This window comes from Scaptodrosophila lebanonensis, unplaced genomic scaffold, assembly GCF_003285725.1.
Source record: "Scaptodrosophila lebanonensis strain 11010-0011.00,11010-0021.00 unplaced genomic scaffold, SlebRS2 tig00001415-arrow-pilon, whole genome shotgun sequence".
NCBI lineage: Eukaryota > Metazoa > Arthropoda > Insecta > Diptera > Drosophilidae > Scaptodrosophila > Scaptodrosophila lebanonensis.
The window spans coordinates 7,906,516-7,934,495 of NW_022060742.1; the positions used below are offsets into that span (position 1 = coordinate 7,906,516).

General features: G+C 35.2%; 1 protein-coding gene across 1 annotated transcript in view; it reads right to left on the bottom strand.

Moving 5' to 3' along the window:
- Positions 1-27,980, bottom strand: part of LOC115632403 (junctional adhesion molecule A) — a 150,145-nt gene that overhangs the window by 74,466 nt on the left and 47,699 nt on the right. The window lies entirely within an intron of this gene.

Here is a 27,980-nt window from a genome sequence, read left to right on the forward strand (position 1 = left end):
GGGATGCTTGAAAGCACCAACAACTTACACGTAATTAGCTGCATATTTTATGAAAATGGCGCCAAGGCGTCAGGAAAAGTTGCGCCTTGTTTGCTCGCTTTGTTTAAATAAACAACGCCATATGCTGGAAGCCTCCCGATAGTATTAAGCTCGCTTTGCTTATTTGAAATTGAAGCTGTCATTGACCTTTTATGGCAAGCAGACAAATTGGCAGATGATACTTCGTAATATCTAGTACTCAACTAATTCATTCAGTATTTTAATTTATAACACAGGACTTAGATGTTTTAAATAACAGCGGGCCCTTTTTGTAACTAATCAAAGTTAAAATTAACAAGACTAACAGATGACTGAAAAAAAAAACAGATACGAGTTAAATGAATTTCGACAGCGATGCCTAAAACCAAACTATCTAATTCTGAGCCTTCAAATAAAGATGATATTTAATAGATTTCAACTAATCGGTCACAACTTTAATTATATATATCCAAAATGAAGTCGTGGACTGCCTTCTCAAAAATTCTTGTTTGTAGAGTTGTATCGCTTTTAAATTTAATCGATACTATTAAACACAAATATATTGATAGATAAAAGGTATTGTATTTTTAGTGCCGTACTACTGGTATATAGGGATTTATATGAAAGTTATAAAGTAGTCGATGCACTATTGCATATTTAGGACGCTGCCGATTTATTTGAACAATGAATTTGTGCCATAACTCATTATTACTCAACCATTTTTGAGTTAATTCATCTCAGAAAGCATATAAGCCCTTAATCCCTTAATGTTTAACTTATAAAATGATTATAGAATTAATATATTTTAGTAATATAAAATATAATTGTATAGTTCCAAAAGTTTCGAAACTAAAACACTAAAACTCTCAAATAGTGAACTATTATTTTCCAAACAACATCAACATTCTTAATAAACTTCTTGACATTGCTAATCAAATTATATCTTTCCTCATTTGATGTAACAAACAATCACAAACAATTATCAGCTCGACTTGCAGCTACTGGTCTGTGGCATATTCCATGGAAATTGTCTTGTTATTCTAACTAATCAGCATTAATTTAGGTTGGGCATAGCACAGAACTAATAGCCGCAGCAAAATTGACGGCAATTGAAAGGGGAATCTTAACCAGCACTGAACAATCCCGGCAAGTTGTCAGGCACAGAAGTTCCGTGCCAGTCGTTTCCTAACAACGGCTTACACGTGTACCTCTAACACAACATAATGACCGTTTAATCAAGATGCATGGCTATGAACGGCACGCGCTTCCCCGACCTGCATAATTGTAGGTCCCCATCGCATTTCTCCGAACTCTCCCATAGCAAATGCCGACGATTTACACTTGCACACCGGTTCAGTATGAATTATGAAGTTGTAATTGAATATTGCAATTATGTATCGCCCAAATGGTAACATAATGCGGTTGCTGCTTCCACCGCTACTGCTCTTGCTGCTGCAATTTATGGCCCTTGGCGTATTCTGAAATTTCCAATTACTTGTGCATTACAAATTTAAGTCAGGGAACGTAGATGAAAGCCACAAACAAAGCCAACGCACGCCGACTTAAGATTTCAGCTGCCAATACAAGCATGCCTACACAACTATGACTGAATTAGCCCTTCTACAAGAAGTCAGCAAAAAACTAGCCATATTTAACTTGCACATTATTAAATACAGACAACTATTTCCCATTTCAAATAATTTATGTAATGCATATTGAAATATTTGTTGCACGCATTTATTCGTAGTTGACTGCAGATTTTTGTTTTTAATTAAATTTGTATTATATAATAAATTGTAAATAAATATTTGAAATTTAAATGAAACATTTGTACAATTGAACTTTTAATGTTTATATTGAATTCATATTATTTATTCCAATTTATATTAAAAAAGTAAAAATGTATCTTTCGGAAATAATATTCCATGAAATAATATGTATATAAGAACACCACAATGTGTTTTCTGTTCGAGTTGTATTTGATTTCATAAGTCTAATTAAGGGCTAACGACACATTGGCAGATGAAAGAGCCGCTATCGTGTGATCGAAGAATATAATTACCGTTATTAACAGAACTTTTGTAAAATCAGCAAATAATGTCAAAAAAAATCAAATATGACTGTATGGTGCAAGCGATATTGCCTCCTCAAATAGAATTAACATAAAATATGGAAATGGATTTTCATTTTTAATAATGAAAGTCACTGCGAAACTTAATCTATGGTTCCATAATTTGATTTCAATATAAAACACTTAATGGTATGTAAATATGTCCACTCTAAATAATTTATCAGTGTAGTTTGTAAATAGTAAAGTGGACTATGTTTATTTTTTACGCCAAGTTTGCGGCAACCGCGTGCTATTTCTATTTGCATGTATTTAGGCTTTTTGCATTTTATCTAAGCTCTACTTAAATGCTAAAAATTAAGCATATAAATTTGCTCATTTCACGCTCGAGGCTCGTTTGGCTCGTTAAATTTAAGCGGTATCCATCAGATAACCGCAAGGAGCAGTGCTCGAAGTGCTCGTTGGAGTGGCTTTGGTCTGTGGCATGGCAACTGAGCAACAGCAACATCAGCGGCAGCGGGAGCGGGAACGCAAGTTGTAAATAAACCTAGGCATAGTGAAGAGCATAAAAAAAACTAATATTCATCAAATATTTGCAGGCAGTGAAGGCGTCTGCAAGTCACGAGGATAAGGCTTGGAATGAGGATAAAGATGGGTATGGTGGACGATGCCTAAAACATTTTACGTTTGAGTGCTTCGAGAAATTTATTTGGAAGACTAATATTACAAAACTGCAGGCAATGCACGTATATACACATACACGTACAAATATATGCGGACGAGGTGGGATTTAAATATCTTCTAATAAGCTGCAAAGAAAAATGACTTCAATATCAATATTTTTTAATTTTTACAATAATTTATTGCTATGCATTGGCAAGCAAGTTTTTAGTTTTTAGCGCGGAACAAATTTTTGAAGAGTTTGATATGCAATTAATCAGAAACATAAGCAAATCAATCGGAGTTTCTGTTCTTAATTGTATTGCCTCCGTTTTAAAGCCAAAACAAGAATTACTTTAAAAAACACATGACTTTTAGTGTTCAAAAGGTGTTTTTTTTTGAAGAGTTTGATACGCAATTAAACAGAAACATAAGCAAATCAATCGGAGTTTCTGTTCTTAATTGTATTGCCTCCGTTTTAAAGCCAAAACAAGAATTACTTTAAAAAACACATGACTTTTAGTGTTCAAAAGGTGTTAAAAAGGCCAGCATGAAAAAAATTGCTGTTTGCATTAAAAACGTGAATTTATTTACAAACTAGGAATTATTTATATAAAAAAGGACAATGTTAGTAAAGAAAAAATAAAACTATGCTATTAATAGTGTCATCGATAGTTCGGCAGGGTAGTCAGGAAGAGCACTACTATGCATATATTCCTTCTAATCTTGTGAATCATACTGTTGGCAAATGTGTAAAGAAATGTATTGAAAAAAATTATAATTCTTCAAGTATGAAAACTTTTTCCAGCTTCGATTTTTTGATATTTGTTCTGCGACTCATCGATGAAACTTTTACCTTCGAAAACAATTGAACTACGAAACTAATAGACGTATATTTTATATGAGAGGAGGAGTAAGCAATCAACACTAAATAATTTAAGTTAACTCCATGAACTTAGTTAATGATATTATGAATGAGAGAATAGACACCATCAATCGAAAATAAAAGAACCAACTTATTTTTACAACCTTTTTGATAAACCGTTCGTCATTTTATGCAGATTTTTATAGCAGTATTCGCAAAACTACTTAATTCCAAACTCTCAATAAACTCGTTCTAATCTGTTATTAGTTAGATGTAACTTTCATCTCATGAATATTTGTTCGCATATTTTCAATGCACCCTCGCTTCTATATAATTGCATATTTAAATATTGTAAAACTCATTTTTGCCTGCACTAACATAGCTTTATAGTATATAATGTACATGTATTTATGAATATAGTATATATTTATATCTATATATTTTTAGTAATATTGTTGTACATATTCATGCCTCTGTGCATTGCATTAAATTAAGCCGTAAAATATTCATGGCATGGCACGGCATGAGGATCTCCCCAGCCTGAGGATATATAAGTACGTATATGCAACGTCTAACTTTAGCGCAATTTCGTTGATAATTTTTGAGGTGGCGCGCATTCTGCATGAATGCACTTTACAGGATTACAGGCAGCAATGCCGATGGGTGCATCATATTTTCCAATGGCCTTAAACAACAACAACAACAGGCGCGTCGAAGCCATCAATTTGATTTGAATTCGTAATCGAAACGTATTGTGTGCAAGGATAATATGCCAGCCGCACATCAGTAAACACTTGCACACACGCGCAAACACACACTCGCATACATACACACTCGCATTCGCACACACCAACACTTACACCCTCACACCTACACCCACACCCACACACGAGTGTACACGCAGGCACGCAGGGCATGACAAGGCTCGCAGTTGTGGAAATTTTTGCTGCGATTTGTGAACGTGCAAAAATAATCGTTTGAAATTCAATTGATGACATGATTTGCAACGGCAGCTACAGCCAAAGCCACAGCAGCAGGGGCAGGGGCAGCATCAGCATCAGGAGCAGATGTTGTAGCTGCAACATCACTAGCACCAATGGCTGCCTGACGTGATACTAGAAGTGGGTGTTGCAGGGCTGGAGTGCTGGATTGTGGAACAACAGCATCGCGCTGGTCTGGCGTTTTTCATCAATCTTAGTGGAAATTGCAATTTTGTGGTACATTGCATATTGGAGTGAATGCATAAGTGAGTGAAAAACACTGAGAAAGGTGCGATACCAGTGCAGCCATCAGAACAACAACAAGAGATCCTACAAACTAGAGCCACGCTCCTAACTCAACAACACACTACAACTGCCTTGCAAATCGGTCTCAAACTACGCTTAACTTAAAAAAATAGTGTAACACATAAAATAAATGAGAATTATTAAATTTCTACTATAATTAAAAACTAGCAACAAAAATTAAGTGAAGTATTTTCTTAATGATTCAGAATATATAATTTTACTATGATTTTAAAATAAACAAACAAACATATGTTTAAAGTTCTGATTACTCCTATGGCCGGTATAGTGTAAAGTAGCCAACAAATTTTCAAGACAATTCAGAATCACAACAACAAGCAACAAATAAAATTTAATTTTTAATTTATCCGACTTTAAATTTAAACTTTTAAGTCCCTTATTTGTTTACAACAAAAATGAAATGTTCATTAATAATTATTGACCATTCCCATGGCAGCTAATTAAGCTATATATGGTTTGTAAAAGACTCAATCTGTTGTTGTCCACAGCTATTGTGGTTCAATAGATTTCTACGTTCATACAGTGAAGGAGACGAGTAGTCGAATTGTTAAACAGGCCGGTTTTTATCGACTTGCCTCGTCATGCTGATCCCATAAATACCCTTAATATGCGGTCTGCCACACCTACTTACTTCTGCCTGTTACATGCACTGCGAACTTCTTACTATATCCATTCATTCTCCAACTGTAGGGTATAAAAATGCAGCATCAGCATGAGCTGTTGTTGTAGTGATTGCTGCCTCTGCCTCTGCAACTGCTGCTACCGCTGCCACTGCTGGTGGCGTAAACAAAAACAAGTTGCCAAACACACAGACGCTGTCGCATTTAGAGCCAACTTTGGACAACGCTATGTCCTGCTATATGCAAAAGTGTGTGTATGTGTGTTGCTGCTTGGCATCTAACATGTCCACACGCACACGCACACATCCACAAATATCTAAACATGCCAATGAAAAACGTTGAAAAGAGCTTCAAATCCATATAACAAACAAAAAAATTAACGAAAATCGACGTCGTTCAAAAATGAAACGAAATGTACGCGCCCTATACCTGAAGACACACACCCACACACACACACAAATACATACATACGTGTATACATACATAGATATGTGTGCACAGTGCTGTGTTGTGTTTGTGTGCGCTGCACATGAATTGCAATTGTTGTTGAAAGCATTTGCATGTCACTCGTTTCCACAACGCACACCTGCATCTGTTCCAGCTCTAGCTCCAGCTGACGCATGCCCCCTCCCCCCTCCCCACACAACACATCCTACTCGTCCCCAACATCTGCCATTGCTGTATTGGCGTTGTCAGCGCTAACAGAACGCGCCCGTGCCATATTTAATGCAACGCTCTATATGCATGAGCATGGTGGGGTAGCTATGGTAGGGCCTGGATGAGGAGGTGCTGCTGTCAAAGACGTGCAAATGAATTGTTACCCTCGCACACGAACACACACACACATACAGAGAGAGACATGCACACATATATTGCTCATGCGCCACTTGTGCCCGCTATTAAAGCAAAACGGCAAACTGTTTTTCGGCACTTCATTTTCATACACTGCTGCCTATCAAGGGATTTTGTAGAGTATACTCGTGCTCAGTGTTTGTATAGCGAACGAATGCTATCAACTAAGCAACTGTGTCGCTGGTTTAGTTCAATCTAAGCACTCAAGGTTTGTTGGGTGTCAGTAATAAGTATCATTTATAAAATGGTCTAATCCAGGTACACCCCAATAGACCCCGAAAAAAATGTAATTAAAGTTTAAATTAAATTGAAATAATCCAACTTTTCGAATTACCTACGAATAGAACCTGTAGAAGCATTACTGTTTAGTCGATTTTATGACAAATGAAAATATTACAGCAAATGCAAATATATAGCCAACTGGGAAATAAAATTCCCCCAACGTGTCGGAGGCATTAATAGACGTTATTGTAAAGCTTTTTCTTAGGCTTTTTTTCTTTTAAGTTTAGATTATATAGTAATGTTATATTAAGTGATATCATCATTTTAATTTTTTTAGCTTAATATATATAAAATGTTAAAATATATTTTAATAATTATAATGGAATGTATCGACAGATCTATTGTTGATTTACTAAATAAATAAATAAATAAGAAATTATGATTCAAAACAGAAAAATCCAGGAAAAATCCGACTAGTCTAGATCTTACAAAAGTTTTTGTATCCATCCCTTTCTCTCCTCCATTAGAGGAGTGGACAAGAATCGAGGTAATACAATGGTCCAAACTATATTACGTCATAACTTATGCGGCCGTTTCTTCGAATGTCTACTATTATTTACTTGCATGGCCTGCATAATTCTACCCAGTCATCCGACATAGGTTTGACAATTTTTATTAAATTTAAATCATTCCCCTTTTCGAAAGACAGTTCGTGCAAGTACAGAGTAGTTGGTCTCGGCATTAATAGTCCCTGATAGCCTCCCACTCCCCACCCCCTCTCATTGGAACATTTTCGATTTTGTGACAAATTTGACACTTGCCTGGCCATTGGTATCGTGATTTCGTGTGCCAACAACCGACACGCCGACAGCAATTGACACCGCATTCGAAATATGGCGCATAACTTTGGCTGCACTTACACTCACACTTACATACATACATACATACATATGCATGTCTATATTGAGCTGTCACGATGTCTGTCAGTTTGGCAGAAATGTTAAAATGTTGAAATGCAAAACTCACCTGTTTGCTTGACAAGCTGGAGTTTATAGCACGATACAAGTAGTATAGAGTGGAATATAAACAAACTATAATGGCATGCAATGAAATGAGACAATATGCCAGTGTTCAGAAGTCAAACACCCGTAGATGATGGAGTGGTGGGGGAAGGGAAAGGGATAGTTCAAGAACGTTATATTTAAACGACCTGCACACTTTGTGGATGAAACAAAATTTGCACATTGCATATGATTTGCATTGCACTTGACTGCTGAAGGTGAAGTTTTCCGTTTACACAGGATACACAATATGCGATGCATGGCTGGAAATCACTAGAATATTATGAAGCCAGAACGAAAACAAAAGGTTGAAGAGCTGCCACATACAGCACACATACAGTATGCAGTTCCTCCAAGTTATAAATATGTAAATAAGCTAAAGTTGGCAAAAAGTTAACAATATGCTCAACATAGCTAATGTTTCACTTACAGGAGATCTGCAAGCCGTGTGCTGTTGAGCCAACTACGACTACAGAGACAGCCAAGCTACTCAGCTTGCTAGATGGGCCGTAAACTGAACAGCTAAGAGATAGTCTAAGGAGTGAGTGGAAGGGTGCTTCTGTTCGCATAAGTTTCATTCTGTTTGCCACACACAAGTTGCTCTTAAACTTGGGCACATGGCAAATCAAATTATGAGCTGAAAAATCAAACAAAGCAAGAAACTAAGCAGCACAGCACTAAACTTTCTATTGAGCCATGTCGGGTTAATTCTGCGAGATGTTACACAGGAGTCTGTCGAAAGCTTCTCTGACAGCAAAAGAAAAGAATTGCAGAATTGCGAGCTTAAATAAATAAAAGCGTGGTTGGATTGGATAACACGCCACTCAAGTAAAAACGTGTTTGAGCACTAAATCTATCAACCGGTTAGCTTGTAGCGCATTTATACAATAATTATCAATAAAACACAAGTCTGTAATAACTTTCAAGCAAATATAGAAAATAAGCAGAAACTGTGCATTATAGTATTTTTAACCATTTGCTTAACATTTTAAAGGCATTTAACGTGCTTATTCGAATAAATAAATTCAATTGTCAAAAATTAAATCCCTTTATGCCTGCTTTATATACAAAAGCGCATAATCCAAACGGTTTTTTATATTCACAAAAATTTAATATATGACGAATAAGTTTGTTTTACAAACATTCCGCGAAATGAAAGGGAAATAACTCATATCTTATTAATCGGCTTACTATTGAAATATATTTTGTGGGCATAAAATGGCAGACATGGTGTTAAATTATTTGTTTTCATATACAAATTAATTTGTTAAACAAAAGTTGGTTTTTTTTTAATTTTTAATTTTTAATCCTACTTAGCTGTTGAAAAGTACATACAATTATATTTATGCAGAGGGCTAATTCCAAAATATTCTCACATGCTTTAAAGAAATGTTCCAAACTTTGATTTCAAAACCGTTCTTATATTTATGTTTATTTTCAGGATAAAAATATTCAGTCAACGATTTATTAACAACTTCTGATTGTGATTACATAGTTTAAAAAAAGGTGTTGTACCTAGATTGGACTAAGTAAAATGCAGAGTAAGTCCCAATCTTTTTTCTTGTGTAGAACCCATACACAACTTATTTTATTTTTGGATATTAATTGAATTGATGTTTTATCAAGGTGGAATTGCAATTAAGGCTACTGATTCTTAAACAATGTATTGTCCCGATACGTGGAAGTGGAAGACGTGAGGTAGACAGAACGTCGAAAAATACGATTAAATCGTGGAAAAAATGTTAAAGTAGATCGGCATGTAAGCACCGAAAGCATGGCTCAATAAAACAAAACCAAGTTCTGTATAAGGACGTCGGTATATGTGACTGAATTAATGCTTCAACGCTGCGCTCCCGCAGGCCGTCGAAAGTAGATCAGAGACTGTAAGAGGGGGGCAGCGAAAAAGTATAGTTGGATGGGTAGGATGGGAAGGAATGCAAAATAAAGAGACACACATTTTCCGAGGAAAATGCATAAAATATTGGAAACAAGCACAAAAAACGTTTTCAAATTCACAAAAACCAAAAATCTACAATTCACATTATTCTTTATTGCAGCCTTGCTTACATGCGAGTGTATGTGTGCGAGGTGTGAGAGGTGTCTGCAACCGGGCGAACTAGAGCTGTGCGTAATAACGTGCGTGAATTTACAAATTCATGAGTTCCCAACATGGACCGGAAATTGCTAAATTTAATTTGAAAATTGTGAACAAATAAATTCACGTTACAAAAATTCGATAATTCACAAACTTTGAATTAAATCTGCCAATGAAGGGATCGCGTTCACAAAAAGTTTACCCATTGTTTAAACAAAATTATGTATCCATAAATATAAAATATATAACGAATTTATTTGGTTCATCTTTTATATATTGTAAGGATGAATCAAGATGTATTTTAAAAACAAATGACTCCTTATTAAAAACAATGAATACTTTTTAAAAGCAGCAAAGAATTTTCAGAACCATAGTTAAAGCAAATAACAGAATTATATTTATTAAAAAAATTAGTAGACCACATTCCTAATTTATCTAATCTACAACAATCGAATCGAACTTCTCGATAAACGGTTGCATTGTTATAAAACCGTACTTAAATAACAATATAATAACATCATAGTTTTAACAGTAAAATATGTATATTTTTAGAGGATGATGAAGGTGGGAAATAATTAGTCTCGTGAATGCTCTCTTTCTCACGCCCAGCTCTAGCCTGGATTTTCTTCTTACTGCGCTTCGGTTGACTTTGGCGTTAGCTTTGGTTTTTCTGCTTTCCATTTTTGCTTTGACTTGTCGCTGCAGCTGCCGCATGAAAATTGCGTACGCATAAGGACCTCAACACCCCATCCTCAAATCCCCCCTTCAGCACAACCGCCAACACAATCCCTGGTTTTGTACACTTTACTTACTTACATATGTCAGATGTCAAAGCAAATTGAAGAGCGCTTAATGCACACTCTTGGGCGTTATCTACAGGAGTGCGATGCTGTTCACTTGCCACACCCATAGCATCACCCCCTCAGCGCCCCTCAGCACACGCCTAGCAGGCGGCACCTCATCACATTTAAGTGGAATAAAAAGAAAACAGCAACAAAAATTTATGCGCATAATGCGGCTTTAAATTTGCACAATGACCATAACAAAAAGATCTGGCCCGCACATTTTTCACAGGCGCAGGACTCATTCGACTCGTTGGCCATGGTGGCCTTGCCTCGGTTTTGGATTTCGCTTTTTGGCCATCATTTGCGTGTTCTATCTGCTCGATCTTAAATGCAAATAAAAAGACCAACCAAATTGTATTTATTTATCGCTTATTTCGTTGCAGGCGAATGCCGAAAAAAAGGGCAAATATTTGCCAAAGCCACAAAGTATGCAAAACAGCTTTGACTAACGCCACCAGCAAGAACATGAGTGTAACACCTACACACATCACTTGCGGTGTGTGTGTGTGAGTGTGAGTGTGTGTGTGCGTGTGTGCATGACTGAGGGTCATGATGACAATTGTGCAGAAAACATTTTGCTCGCTCGCTCATTCAACACAACAACAAAAAATGAGCCGAGTGGAAAACCAAAGGAAAATTGCACAACAACATGGCCAACAATGAATGTTGTAGACAAATCCAAATCTTATCAACTACGGGGCTTTATTCTTTCTGCCGCCACTTGCACACTGATACAAAATAGGTTACCCATTGATTCAATTATTTTGCATATGCATGCTGGGATAATTAGGGTCTACAATTTTAAAACTGCGCTGTAACTGACAATATCTACAAAGGCAAAGAATAAAGGAACCTTCCTTGATTAACAATCTTAAAAAATGTAACTGTTCATCTATCACCTACAGATTCACAATGGCCTGTGTTTAGCAACTAAAGAAAAGGAGCTTTAATTTAAGTTACAAATGCAGAAAGTTTAGCTGACTAGTGGGTTAAATTATGGCCTAAGAATATACGTATACGAATTTCACTAAACAGCCAAATAAATGAAGATTTTTCACTACCTCTGATTCTGCATTGCTGTGATTGAAAGTAGCCCCTTAACTAAAAATCTAACAAAATGAAATTTTTTAAACTCCGACACATGTTTCCTTTTAGTACGAAGAAGCAAAGTATTCGATCCACAGATAGAAAAAAGTGATGTTATAAATCACAATTAAATTTATGTAGTACATTAATATGTAACCAGAAGAATTCGGCTAAACAATGGAAAGAAGCTCGAGAATGCTTTTAAATTTAATTAATTAAAAAAGCGACTAACCCAAGTCAACAATGAATTCCCATACACTTTAAAAATTTAAAATATTGACTGTTTTCTATGTAGTTGTTGTCACATCATTGAGAATTACTTTATTTTTGTGAATATTACAATATACGCAAAAACAATAAAGCTTGCTAAAGTGTTGCATTTGAAAAAACATATATTTTTTGAATACAAATTACAAAGAATAACAGAACAGTTAGCTATGCCAGCAATTTGAAATTCGAACCCAATGCTTAATAGGTTTTTGCAGACTTCTGTCAACAAATTAACAATAGTACAACTGTGTAATAATGAATAATACTTAATTATTGATCTCTATTTAAAACAAAGCTATGCCAATGCCTGCTCTTTTAGATACTTTTATCGCCTTGAGATTTATTTCATAAATTCTTATAAATATTATTACAATATGCGAATATCACAATTTATTTGCAGAGACTGAAATATAAACTTGTGTTTTATTATTTGTATTATTATCTTAGCTGGCCTTTAAATGTCGCTTAGTAATACTTCAAGATGTGTCCTTTTGTACAGCAAATTGTTTGTTAGAGTCCCAGCACCGGAAACTTTTTCTCATACTTTGGTTTATACAAGAAGTAGAAATATAAGTAAGACAGTTAAGTCGACTTCGGCAGCTTAGAGTTTCTCTCAAAAACCGTGAAACAGCAATGAAAAGTGTTTTTTTTTCCTCCTCCCCCACAGTGCCAATGAGGGCGTAAATATGCAATCAAGTCATTCGAAATTTTCGAACTCTTATCGTTTTAAACCAGTGTACCTTGGTAGGATTTGCTGTCCATGTCGCTGGTCCCTTTTTAATTTTTCTATGCCGACTGTCTGATTGTCCTCGTTCTTAACAATGGCCAAACGAGTTGCTGTTGCTGTTATTTTTGTTGTTGCCAGGTCTGTCTTGTTTGCACCGGACATGCATACATCAGGGCTGGCTTCCTTTCTATCCTCAACTCACTCATTCAGTCACTCACTCACTCATTCATTTGTACATTTATATGCGCTACATACGTACGTACGAATATATGACTGGTATTTTCACTATTTTCCTTGCCATAGTCGGTATTACGTAGTCGGTTCGTCTCTACGCTTTTCGGATATTTACGCTCCATTGTTTGTCGCTCAAGCGGAAGCATAAAATTGTTTGCTAGATAAGAGACATCATCGACTAAAACGCCCTTCCTGTCCCGTCTCCGTCTACATAGCAGCTCACACAATTGCATTGCCAGTAACAACAAAAGCAACAACAATATTCAAAACAATGAACAATGAATATTGTTTGGAACATGTATTTTCTTCTCAGTATTTTCTCTTATTTTCTTTTATTTTATTTTTTTTAGTTTTTATGGCAAAGTGTTGAGGCTGAGCCCGCTTAAGAACACTCCGCAATTCTCAATCTCTCTGTGTGTTTTATAGCTGTGTTTGTGTGTGTGTGTGTGTGTGTGTGTGTAAGGACAATTAGAGGCAGGAGACAACAATTGTGGCCAGCTGTGAGATCTTTGAATGGCAGTATACAAAAAAATTATATCATTTTAGCAGGTGCGTCAGTCATGTCAAAAGAAAAACTCTTTAAAAGTATTGCTGCTATTGTTGTGGCTTCCATTTGTGTTGTTGTTTTTGCTGATATTGTGACTGATGTGAGAGCACCAAGGCCGACGCCATTTTGTCTGGTTGCGCGGCACTTTGAAATTTATGGCTCATTGAATGCGCATGAAAAACAATTGGACAGAAGGACAGACCAAGGGTCTCATATAGATAGGAGGGGACTGCCATTCACAGTCTAGCACGAGTTGAGAAAAACAAAAACAAATTGAGCTAACATTTATTTGTCTTGCTCGTTCACAAGCATCCGTGAAGAAAGTCAAAAGTCTCAAGTGGCATTTTGGAAAATGTTGCTCAGCTTATTGAATATTTAAGTGATATGAGTTGCAACAAATATTCACAAGAATTCGTAGCGATAACTCAGCAACGAGGACAAAGGGAAAGTATTTGCCAAAGTGCAGCGGAAAATCATTAAGTTAGATATAAGGTAGAAAAATGTTGCAAAGGAAACTCTAATGCAATAAAGGAAGAAACGTGGGACAGCAGGGGAAACTCATGAGCATAGATCCAGCAGCACAAACGACTTTAAATACATATAGATATATATACATACTTAATATATATAGCTTTATGGGTAGGTAGGTAGGTAGGTAAGTAGCTAGCTAGCCAGAATGCACACGTTGTGCTGCATAAGCAAATGTTTATGGACGGGCATTGTTTGCTGCTCTGGGTTGGCCGCACTCAACGAGCTTTGTGGCACAATAGAAGCACTTCTCGACTACCACTCCCTACTCCCCCATACTCTTCCACTCACCACTCAGAATACTTGGTGAATGCTTACAAAACTATATTTCAAGTCGACTTGGCACTAACTGCTTATACATTGACCCTCCTGCACACACAGACAGAAAAAACTATGTCAATATGATTGCGTCTGGCCAATATGACAGCTTTCCTTAATAATATTATTTTCGTATCAACACGGTTGCAGATTGATTTCAAAATATATCATTGCACTTCATTAAAACATCTTGTGCTAGTTGCTGCCATTTTGAACGGAAAATAAAGTAGTATGATTCGTCACTCATTAACTTAAATTCCCAACAAGTTCTTCTTAGATTCCACATCAATTTTAGGTTTATGAAGCAAGTAGTAGTTAATTTTTCAGTTATTTAAATTGTTTACATTAAAATATGAGTATTAGTTGAACAACAATAAATACAAATGGGAAAGCTACAGAAAAATTCGTCTAAGATTTTATAAACAAACGTGAGATTCAAGATAACTTTTTAATATAAAGACTATTTAATTTATTTATATATTCTTGAGTTGTAATTTATATTTTCCTATTATGTATATACATACATATAAAATGAATATTATCGGTATAAGCCAGTAGAGAAGAAAATCATTCATTGAATTCGTTGGAAGTAAAACCTTTATAATACCAATGCATTCGTTTATGGCGTGAAGCTAAGCTGCACACGAATCCGAAAGATATTTTCAATTAAATTCAATGCAGCAATAATTTCAATAATATATTCACTTTTACATGGCAGAAATAATTACAATTTTAATTAATTTTACAAACTTTCCTTTACCTTGTCATTGAACTCAAAGCGTACTCCGCCTGGCCAAAAAGTGCCTGAAATTGTTGCGAACAATTCCCTTTGTGGCATCAATGCAATTGAAAGAAAAACTAGAAATAAATAAATAGCTCTAACGAACCAAGAACATATATATGCATATACATACATACGTAACACCATCAAGAGGCAGTCCCGGCAACTCATCACAAGCTGAGAAAGAAAATCCAAATTGCTTGGTCTAGTATGGTTCAAGCAAATGCCTTTCATTTGGCAAAACTCATTTGCTTACTCAAAGTATTTGTTGTTTATTTATTTGCTTTTGCTTTGCTCACTCATTTCACATGAATGCCAACGCTACCGTTCTTAAGAAACATGCGCCTTGGGTTATGCTACAGAAATTGTATTCCCCACTCACTCCCCTACTAAATACTACTACTACTAAGACTGCCGTAACTGCTGCTGATGCTGCTCTCCAACTGCTGCATCATAGCAATTAAATGGCACAAATGTAAATAAATTTAATTATTTTTACAATTTGCACGCAGCTGCAAAGTTGAAAAAGTTAAGTAAAATTAACTTTAAGCAAGTTTTGCATCGAGTACAAAAATTCTATGCAAGTGATGGTGCGTTGAATCCACTTTCAGGTGATGCCAAACAGACGACCAGCTAAGGATAAAGATGTAAATGAACGGAAATTCATTCAATTCAACATCTTCTTCCAAACTAAAACACAAGCTGCAAAGAGTATTGCGTCTTAGAGAATACATAAATGATTTTTAAATTCATTAAAATATTTAATTTTTATAACTTCTTTCCTTATTGGCTGTTGAGGAACACATACTTCTAACGTCTCAAATATTATGTATTTCATATGTACATAAAAATATAAACATACACTGTTCACAGACAAACCCCAGCGAACTTATTCGAATCTCCTATTTTAAAATTTTATTTTGAATTTAATTCAACACGAATGCCTATCATTATACGAGTATGCTATACAAATTAAATTAAATTCAAGCATATGCTTTTTAATGAATTATTATACAACATTATCCCCGTCATTTTACATATTCTGCTTTGTTTTGTACACACACTTATCGAGAAAATTATACAAAATGTTATAAGTATACATATACGAGCAGTTATTCCCTGTTGTACTCAGTCTGCAAACTACCACTGATTAGTAAAATAAACACAGTTGTTAATCTTAACTGTAGCTCTTATTTCTACAAAAAAGGGTTTATTTGTACAAATAAAGAGGTTAGGAACATACTCTGTCTACCTGTGTATTGAATTTGAATGAAAGTAATTATATTTTGATCTACAATTCACAAACAGATTCACTAAAATTTACAAATAAAATTATACAGTGTTCCATTAATGCATTTCAATAAATTAATGAAACAATAATGTAGAGGATGGCCGCATCATAAATTTCATTTGGAATTTGAAAATATGACGAAATATAAATTTTTATTTAAATATAAATCAAACAAAATGTAGTTAGTTTTTTTTGTCACTCCATTTTTATAATTGACTCTCACCATAAGCTTTCACGATCACCTCCCTCCTATATTCGCTCATAGCAGCTGCCAGTCCTTATGACATAACAAATAATAATAAACTAATTGAATTTTCTAATACACATGTACGTACTATATATGTATATAAAAATATGAGATAAAACGTTTTAGAAATTCAATTTTGGTGCTGCAGGCGAACATACATATCCAATACCGTGTATGTGTGTATGGGAGTGTGAGTGGCAACTGCAGGCTCCTTCGTTTGTATTGGTGCCAGCTTGCGGGCTTTCTAAAAAAAATATGCGCTTATATAACAAAAGCACGAACTGTTTGAACGCAACTCAAAACCAATCCGACCGTTTCATAGAATGTGACAAAGAAATGCCGAGCGTGCGAAGGTCACCGCAAAATGAAATCAAAAGAAATACATTCCTATATGGATATATCTATGTAGGTAAGTGGGTAATATGGTTAGCAGCATGGCATAAAATCAAACACAATAAATACAATTTAAATTAACTTCATCCCAAACACATAATATTGAATGAAATGTCAGCAAAGCATTTCAAATTAATAAAATACAGAATCGTAAAAACCAACTTTTTATAACAGCGGCTTTAAAGTAGAACTATAGAATTTTATTGCTGCTAGGAAGGCTGTGGCTCGTGGCTAACCAGAAAATAAGCCGCACTTGAAACAACAAACAACACTCAATATAAAAATTAATAAAGCGAAACTTTATTTGCAACTGCAAATCAAGTAAGTAACTAACTCGCCAGCAGCAGCAGCGGCAGTAGCAGCAGCCCAAGCATTATGGCCAAATTACTTTTTATGAGTTCATTTCCTTTTCAATACGTCAAACCAGCCAAACGGGCAAAACGGCGAAGCAAAATAAAAAAGGAATGAAAAAATACAGCAAAGCTATAGCAGATGAGGAAGAAGAAGAAGAAGAAAATCATGTAGCAAATGGCAAAAAAATGTTTGCCATTTTCTCGCAAATAAAAAGCCACTCACTTCAATGAATCGACAAAACACGGCTCAGAACTTGGCGAAAACAAAACGGGGAACTCAAGAGAGAGCACTGACCAGTAGTGGGTTGAAATGGGCAGAGTGTCTGTCAGTTATTTCAACATTCAGTCAGTCAGTCAGTCAGTCAGTCAGTCAGTCAGTCAGTCACTCAGTCAACTAGTCACTCCGTCAGTAAAATGCGGTCTTGTGGCCTGATGGCCCCACCAAGTACCTGACGATGTTTAGCTAAGCGCTAAGCATGTGAAATAGCTAAGTGGCCATTGGCCACCCCTGTGGACCAGACACTCCCAACACCCCCAACACGCACCCACAAACAACTACCCATGACCGGCCTACCAATCTGTTAGCCCGACGGCTGCCAATGATGAAATTACAACATTAGCAAACTAATCGCAACCACTTTAGATGCCAACAACGTTTGCCTCCCAAGACCAACACAACAACACGCAAGGCAATATAAATGTCTGAAGAATGAAAACAAATAACAACAACAATAGCAAAAAGTTGGGCATTGTATTGCAGCTTTGGTTTACAGTTGCTTGGCTACGCAACAGCAACAAAAAGAAAAACAAAAGAACATGTATGGGTTGAAACAAAATTGAGCTTAAATCTGCCCAAGAACAGAATTGGAAACCATTCGCTTCGCTTCGCTTCGAATTCAATTCAATTCAATTCAATTGAACTCACCACACGAAAGCCAAACTCCCTACAGCGAAGCGTACAATAAATTATAAATGTAAGCAATTAACTAAAATTCATCAATACTTCTCACATGCACATCAATTTTACAATTCGTCAAAATGTTTTTGGTTTTTTTTTTTTTTTAATTTATTCTTGTGTTTCTAAATTATTGATTGCTCTTGCATTCTGCAGCAACGTAACTTAATTGATTACCATTTGAGTGAAAAACAGCAAATACCAATTATCAACTAAGTATTATTGATTTATAATTGATGGGCATTTATCTGCATAATTTATTGGATCGTATGCCCAATTTAAAGGTCAAATAGATTGTGTAATTGCAAATAAATAGTTAATTAATATGTATTATTGAAAATCACTGTAAGTCGATATATTAATTGCGCAAGTCCATGTTTGATATCAATAATGTCTGATTTCGTTATCGGGGGTGAACATTCCGTTGCTTTTTGCTCGCCTTAATTTTTTAGTTATTGGCAGAACAACTGTAAGATGCACTTGTATATACTATAAGATAAGATATATATGTAACAAGAAAGGAATGCTAAAGTCGAGCAGGCTCAACTCTTAAATACCCTGTACCACCCCACAAAAAAGTAATTAAATTAATTAATTAATTTAATTAAATTAATTAACTAAATTAATTTAATTAATTAACTAAATATTAACTAATTAAATATAAAATATTCCATGCATGCATACATACATTTACAATTACATCAGAATCGTGTCTATGCGTGTTTGTGTACTTGTACATATGTATGTATGTGTGCATTGAGCCTGGTTATATGGCTATAACTTTCTTTCCGATCATTCTATCATAATGAGACTTGGTATACGGTTATATAATTACTAACCTAATGTGACTACCAAATTTTAGTTCAAAATTCCAAGAATTACGGGAGTTATAGAAAATCGTTAATAGGGGGGGAGTGGGGGGGTGGATCAGAAAAAATGAACAAACTCGTCCTTTCTCGGTCTCAGGAGAATCTGTATACCAAGTTTGGTTATTCTAGCTCTTATACTTTCGGAGATCCTTGCGTTCATACAGACAGACAGACGGACAGACGGACAGACAGACGGACAGACGGACATGGCTATATCGACTCGGCTTGTCATGCTGATCAAGAATATATATACTTTGTGGGGTCTACCAAGCCTCCTTCTGTGTGTTCCATGTGCACTCGCACTAAACTAATATACCCTTGTACCCTTTGGGTACAGGGTATAAAAATAGCAAATAATTATAAGTGGACGCTTATATTTAAATCATGCGATAAAAGAACTCGTATGGCATCACTTGGAAAATAAGATACATACTATGTGGATACGTTCAGATTCAGTTCTGAAGTAGCACTATCAAAAGCCAACGCCGTGCAAGAGCAATTATTTGCAAAGTTATTAAAAAATGTGAAAATCGTTTGAATAAAGTAAACTGTATAGTGCATATAAATTATATCAAACCTCCCTGACAGCACCTTAACAACAATAAAATATATTCCTCTTATCATTAATAAATGTAAAAATGTATATGCATGGCACAATCCTATTTATGTGTTATCAATTTAAATTTTCATTGATCTAAGCTCTAAGCAACATTGACAGTACATTTATTAATGTACAAACCCATATATTCAGAATCCAGAAGAGGCGTCGTTGCTGTTTGCAAATTCAACTTTTCATTCATCAACGGTTTCATTTCTAAAACGAATTTCAAATTGTTCCCCAAATTATTTATCGCTTATTCACAAAGTCTCTTATCATCGGAACAGAAACTTTCGCACTTGGCCAATATTTTCGATTGCTGCGGCTGCTCGTTTTTCCCTTTTCGAAATAGTAAGCAAAGGCATGCCAACAATAACAACAACAAGTGCTTGCTACAAGTACGTTCGATGTGGGAAGAGCCCATAAAGTGCACGCCTGGGAATTCATAGACGGCAGCTCTTTCTAAGTGTGCGTGCGAGTGTGCATTGGTCGGTTGATAGCCAAAATTTCCTGTTTGCCACACGTAGCAAGCCTTAACTTTACCCGAATAGAGGAAAATATGTAATCACTGCTCATCAGCGGCAATCAAGACGGGAGGTGAGGTGAGTTGACGACTCAATGCATGATATATTGGAAACGCACTGTGAGAATTGTATAGCCGATTGGCCACAAATTTTCGCTTTGATTAACAAACAACGTTTATGCCTAATTGTGGAGCTACATAAAAAAGTTAAGTCTATAAAATTTTAACTCGTCGCCCATAAACTGCGTCTAATAGACGCAATAACATCGCTTACATGATTTATGCGTATTTATGCCTTCAATGTTTCGCTTTTCGGCCATAAAGGCGTAGTAAAACAAACAAATACTATATAAGCACACAATCAGTTGTAGTACAGCTATGTCTCACTAAATCGAATTTCTTTGGTAGAAAATAAAAAATCAAAGCAATGACTTTAACATAAAAAAATTTGCAAGTGTTTTTTTTTATTCATTTATTAATAATCCTTGAAATTCAAAGAAAATGAAAAATGTAGGGAGCTAGACATGAAAACAAATTGTAATGACTCTTGAGATCATTTGGTACTTTACTTATTAAAACATCTCTCTAAACTGACACATTTTGATACCCTTTCTTGAAGTTGTACCTTTTTACAAAAGTATATGTAAAATAAATAAAATTATAGAGAGAGTAGTAGCTTTCAGTTTAATAATATACAAGCAAAACCACATAAACATTAAAAGTTATATAAGTAATAATTAATTTAGATTATTTTTCGTTGTTTTCAAAATAAATTGTTATTTTAAACTATGCCTACACGTGCCTAAAACCTCACTGTCAATAAAGAGCATGGAATACTTAAAATTCATTAATTAATAATATTTAATATCTGGCGAAAAATCGTGATAGCAGCAAAGCTAATAAAAGTATTTGACTTATACCCCGTACCGAAAGAGTAAAAGCGTATAATATAGTGCGAATAGATGTAATGCATAGCCGCACATAGCTATAATATTTATGTAAATGTATTCTATTTTAATCTCTTTTAATTTTATGAATTTTATATTACAAAATTCGATTTGAAAAAATTGTTAAAAAATATTTATTTATTTATTTATAAGTTAGATCAACTTATCTCGACTATACTTGTATCTTGTTTGACTTTTAAATCGATGCTCATCTTAAAATCTCGGCACTTTGAGTTAAGGAGGTACAACTGTATACTACCATGTGATAGATGTGATATATAAAGACATAAAGCGATATAATAATCGAGGCAGCTACAAAAGTTTGCGCCACTGTGCCAATGGAGGATGAGTCTACAAGTAGGCTGTGTTAGCAGCGACTGCTGCTCCCTAGTGGCGCTTAATCAATACCCAAATCGTTCACAATACATACAGGAGTAATAGCAACAACAACAACAGCAATGCAATATAAATATTTGACGTGTGAGAACGTTTGCCTTTTATGGCTGGCCCCAGAAATGTTTTGGGCAACAGACTTGTTTAGCAGCTGGCAACGAGAAAGAGAGACATAACAATTGCAGATTTGGTGAAATTGCTTTTACTGAACCATACAAGTATAACCACCCAAAACGACACCCCAACTTTGACAACAATAGCAACAACAATACGATAATGTAATCAAATGGAACGCAACGCCCAAAATGGTGAAAATGGCGCATTTATGTTCGCTGTCGATTTGAACATTGCTCGTAGCTCATTGCACGCATTGCTTGTGCGCGTGTACTTATGACAAATATCTTCTTTATATTGAAGATATGTGTATGGAGAATGGTGGCATCTATTGTATGTACATCTATCAAATTGTTATACACTAGAAACAGCCAAATTAGTGCTACCGAGAAATTGAAAATGAAACCCAGCGAGCAGAGAGACACGCTTCATTGCCAATTCATTTATGCGCACATTTGCCGCGACTCTACCTCCTTTTCCATCTCACCATCGCACCATCCCTTCTCCCACTGTCCGGCTGGCTCTGTTGCAGGTGTTTCGCATAAAAAATGGCTGCCATCGATAAGAGGGGGCCGTATTACATGTAATTTATACTTTTCGGCAGCCACTTTTGGCCAGGCGGCCCAAAATATAGCCAAGTACCTCGGTCCATGGACATTTCGCAATGGCAGTGGCAATGGCAATACCAATGGCAGCAAGTATGCGCACGACTTGAGCTCATGATAATGTATCGAATTCATTTTCCAGTTGTTTTGCGCTCCCACACAGCAGACATGCGGCCGCCCTGTCCTCCTTTTTGCCCCACAAACCTCGTATTTCCATCGCATGAGCCAGTCTGGCACCTTTTGGCACTTTGGCAAATATCAAAAGCGCTTTCGACACATTCCCCATTCATACTCAATTACCTACGTGGCCGTGTTGCTGCTGCTGCTTCTTCTTCATCTCGTTCGTGCTGTTTGTTATTATTGTTGCTTTGAGTTCTCATCCTCTATGCTGACTTTTTGTACACTGTACTCAAGAAACAGGGGTGTGTTTGCAGGTTTTTCACCTGCAACAGCTTTGCAGGTTCTAGAAAATATAATCCTCACTTTTCTATAGCTTTTCAAGAATTTGTAGTCATTAGTGGGCTAAAATCCTTCAAGGATGGCGTCAATTCATAAATATTGACTTCCACAAACGAGCCTACTCATTGAAATTGTGATACTCTTAAGAGGATTAAAGTGTAGGGCACCTCTTCGATCGAATAAAGTCGATGAAATACAACAAAATATAATCACTACAATACAAGATAGCTTATTAATCTTCATCTGTACATTTAATTGACAATCTATTCATAAATTTATCTCTAAATCGGTCTATTCTATCCATATTCGTTCTATCGCTGCATATATCAGTTCCTTCCCTACTTTCTGATAAACAGGAGATTCCATTCACTTTAAAATACCTTAAAATACAATCACTATAACACTATCTTTAAAACTGCCTTTCCTGTCTATATATTTTTGTGCCAATGATGTACATTTATTTGACAATCTATTTTTTTGATAAACTGTTTTATAATATTTAATTTGAGTGCCTTCTCAAATGAACTCACAATTATTTTTATTTTTCCTTCAGACTTAATGTTATAAACTGACTTTCAGCTGAGTCTTCAAATTCAGGTTCAGATATGGATTAGTCCACTTCATCCCTTTGTTGTAATGGGTATAACAACTAATTGCAGAGTATCCTCCTGTCGAACCGCTATTTAAATGTTCCCCTTCATTCTAATGTTCATCGAACTTTTCTCCAGTCGGAACTGTGTGTTGTTTTCGTTTGAGTTTCGCCAACGTTCGATGACTTCAATAGCTTGCCAAAAAAAAGTTTGTTGCAAATATTTGCCAAGCGGCCAGTTAGCTGGCACTTTTAGCCCTTTTTCTGCTCTTCTCATTTTTGGCATGTACTTGGCCATGTTGGCACGTTTGTTTTCTGAGTATGTGTGTGTTTGGTTTCATTTCAATGCATTTATTTATTTGATTTCTTTTGCTACTGTTTTTATTACTTATTTGCAGCCGCCACTTCAAATAACTGCGCACACTGTTTGCACAATTCGTGCAAATTTATTTGCACAAGAGCAAAAAAACAAGACCAAAAATAAAATAATGTAATACTCGAAAATATGCGCAATTTGGTATGCAGTGTGGAGTTTGTGTGCGTGCGTTGCAGTTGACCAATTTTGTATTATTATTAATAAAATATGCCGCACCAAAAATTGGCAAGACAAACACAGACCGTAGCGATTGGCTTTTATCGAGCATGAAAACTCGTAAATTTTACTTTGCATGATTTGCTGGCAACATTTAAAATGCAATTGGACAATGTTGTCTATATTCAAATAGAACAAAGTAAATAAACAAACTTCAAGCTTTAGTCAACAAATTGGGAGTAGCCGGAATTTTCAATCAGCAGTATCAATCATGATCAATATTTAAAATACAAAACCAACAATGCAAATCATATTCAGTCCGGCGTTAATTGAACTGCCAGCTGATTTGATTAGATTAGTATACAGAAACTCGTTTGTAATTATTTTTTTGGGCTTACAAACACGCAAATGCACTCACAACAAATACCAACAAATGACACGCGAAAATGGCGGTAAGCATCATATTGGCTGCCTGATTGATTGATTGATTGATGGATGGATGATCGACTGCCGGTTGCTGTTGCCTGCGCGATTAGTCCGATTACCTAATTTCCACAACTGGCCAGCTACGATTTACGTAGAAAAACCATTGCAACAGGAGAGCTCGCACTTAAAGCCTCTTTAAGCCAAGCCAGACACAGTCCACCTCGGCGTTTAGAAATGGCGACAAGCGGCAAATAATTCAATTAACAAATGCCAAATGTCAAGCGCAGCACGGGAAACCCACACCGAAATAGTAGAAATAGCAAGCAAAGAGAGGGAAAACAAATTTCACAAAAATTCTGCAACGAAAAATATATCCCAGTGCCAAAAAATTGCGCGCGCGACAAGCCGAAACAGTCATGCTCTAATTTAGAGGAACAATAAGTATCAATATACGAATATGTGTCCATATTTTTTCCAATAACATAAAAGTAGAAAGATAACAAAATAATTTCTAGATAACATAATAACATTGAAGAAGTTTTCTTCTCTGTAACTTCAAAGCTAGGGTGTATCGAAAAGAAAACAAACAAGAAAACACAATCTTGTCCTTGATCGGTCCAAGACAAGCTGGCCATAAATTAATAATAATAATTGTCCTTTTAGGACAAATATTAAACAAAGCAACAACTGAAATTGAATCAATTATTAAATTAATATTTCAGCTGCACAATTGGCAGTTTTGCTTTTTAGAGACTAAATCATAAAACATTAATTTAATTTTCGAAAAGAATACAATTCTACAAATAATATGTTTCGCAGTAAATTAATTAACATAAATGATACTCGGTTATAAAGCAAAATATACTTAAATCAAATTAATTTTTGGTAAAATCTAGCATGTACAATAAACAATTGAGCAATCATGAAATATTTGACGTTTAGATTTTTAAATTGCCTTTAATTGCAATTATTCAATACTTCAACCTCACATATTTCGGAAAATGAATTAAATAATTCTCAGAAAAATCAGAATCAATCGACAATTTCCCACATTCGGACTAAATCGGCCCTCAGCGCGGAATAAATTAAATGTTTAGCAAAAACATGTGAAATTAAATTTCTTTTATTTAAAAATTGAGCAATCTGTCATTTACAGGGAATTAAAGCAGCAAAAATTTACATATCGTTAAGATATGCTTATATAAGTATCAACTGCGATTTCCAAGTGCTTTAAACGTCTGCTGAAGAATCGCTGAAATTTCTGCCAAATCGTGTTATTTGCGTTGCTATGTTGCCGTTTTTCTTTTGACGGTGTTGTTGGCAATATATATTTGACCTCCCGTTTTTTTCTGTGCTGGCTTTAATTACTTTGCACGCCCACCTGTCTATACATATAAATATATATTTATATACATACATCCACACATTTATAGTGTATTGTATTTTTTTGTTTGGCACGCCCTAAACGGAAATTGTGCGCTGTCGCCTGTCCCTTTTTTTATATGCATTTTGTTTTATTTTAATTGAATTTTGAAATATGTGGGCAATTTTTTTCTTTTGCTCTGCATGATACCAACAGCACAATGTGCGACATTTCTCTGCACCAAAAATGCAATTAATTCGAGCATTTTCTGAATTGTTTCAATGATCCTTTGTAGGGCTTTTATTTTGTTGGTGTTTGTAAGGGCGGCAATAAATTCGCGGCACTTGACCAAAACGAAAAAAAAAAAAAACAATCTCAAATCAAATACATTAAGGAATTTTTCCAGTTCGGTTGAACAAATATACACAAATATATTTATGCGTGGGGAAATCGTTAATTAAATTATGTTTGTCAACAAGTTGTGGTTAAACTGCTGGGCACTTGCCATTTGTCACAGACTAAGGCATTGCGTTAACATAGCATTAGGGAAAAAAATTAATATAAATAATCATTATATATATTTTGTGCAGCTTTTATTTATTTACAGGGCAATTGGAGCAATTGGTTCAATAGCCGCAAACACTTGGCATCTGTGGCGTATGCGCAATTTATTTTAGTTGACACACATTTAAAGTAGTAGGATGTGTTTATGCCAATGGCTATAGGTTTGTAAATATTTCATAAATACTACCATTTAAATGTGCATTTGATGATTTGAAATATAAAGTCACTTTCGATTATTAAATACCCTATAGTCAATTAAGCGCATGTGCAATATTTTAATTCTCACTTTCTTTTCGTCTTTTTGAATAGCAAAACTTATTACAAGTTAAGCGCTTACGGCCTGACATTGAGTTACAATTCAAAGAGACTGTAGTGCGAATGAAAATTTTCTAAATCTATATTCTAACCAGCTCGCTTTTTATGTAAAACTATTGCTAGTCATTTCAACCCTTTCACAAAATAAAGTTGCCATCGTCAGTTGCACTGAAGCGCTCTAGGCGTTTGTGCAATATAATTTATTTAATTGAATATGCCAAAGCATAACTTTAGCCAACAACTTTTCGCTTGCCACACCACAGCTTCCACGCTAGCCGACCAATTGTTAATTGAAACGAAATCCCGTCCTCCTAAGCTCAGCTCTGCGCTGTACATAAATGGCGCTGCACTTTGCTAGCAGCCATTACAGCTGACTCTTTGTAGTGCACACAATGCCAGGGACTACGGACTGGCCGACTGGCTGCAAAGGATTCGCCGCAAACAAATGCCAACAATTAACTGTGGCAACAATAAAATGCAACTAAACTCAACTGAATGCCGGCCTGATGCCCATAAACAGCACGTCGACGCCATCATGAGCATTCAAAGTAGAGATGGCCGTGAAACGTGAATTATGTGGGCACAAAAACTGTATTAAACATTAGGTTGAGCTAGCCATCTAAAATAATAATGGCAAGCCAAGCAGTAAATATGTGTACATATGTTAATTTAAAATGTTTTTTTAAGAAAAAAATCTATTAACCACAAAAGTATTAACTATTTGATTATACTATTAAGTATAATCAAGTAATACATTTTAAAATGTAATTCTAAACATATGTATAATAATTTCCCGATTATAATAAAATTTAATCTGTAAGGAATTTCTTGAATTGCAAAAACATATATTATATATATAAACTAGTATAAATAGTTCATAATTCATTAAATTTTCAATTCAACATCGCTCTCTGCAAACCTTCAAAGACGAAGTATGCGAACTCAGAAAATACAGCCCGCAAATGGGGAAATGTTATTAGGGTCAATTAAGTGAATCAAAACTAATGAATCATCAATCTATCTGTAAATGTACTTAAGTTGTTTCCTCTTAAAGGTTTGACTATCTCATCTTTCATTCTAACAAAAACAATTAAAATAGGTATTCTACATAATCGTTGTATATTGTTTCCGATAAATCACTCAATATCACAAATATTTGTGATTCTTTGCATTTCTTCTCTTTTTGGTGGTTTTTTATTAAAGTTACTATGCATTCAATAAGGTGTTACAATAAATTAATCATTTCTTTAATGTACTATTAGAAAAAGTGCAACTATTTTATTTGTGTCACATTTCGAAATGCAGTTTTGTCAGGTTTAAACTATGTACTTGTATGTATGTTT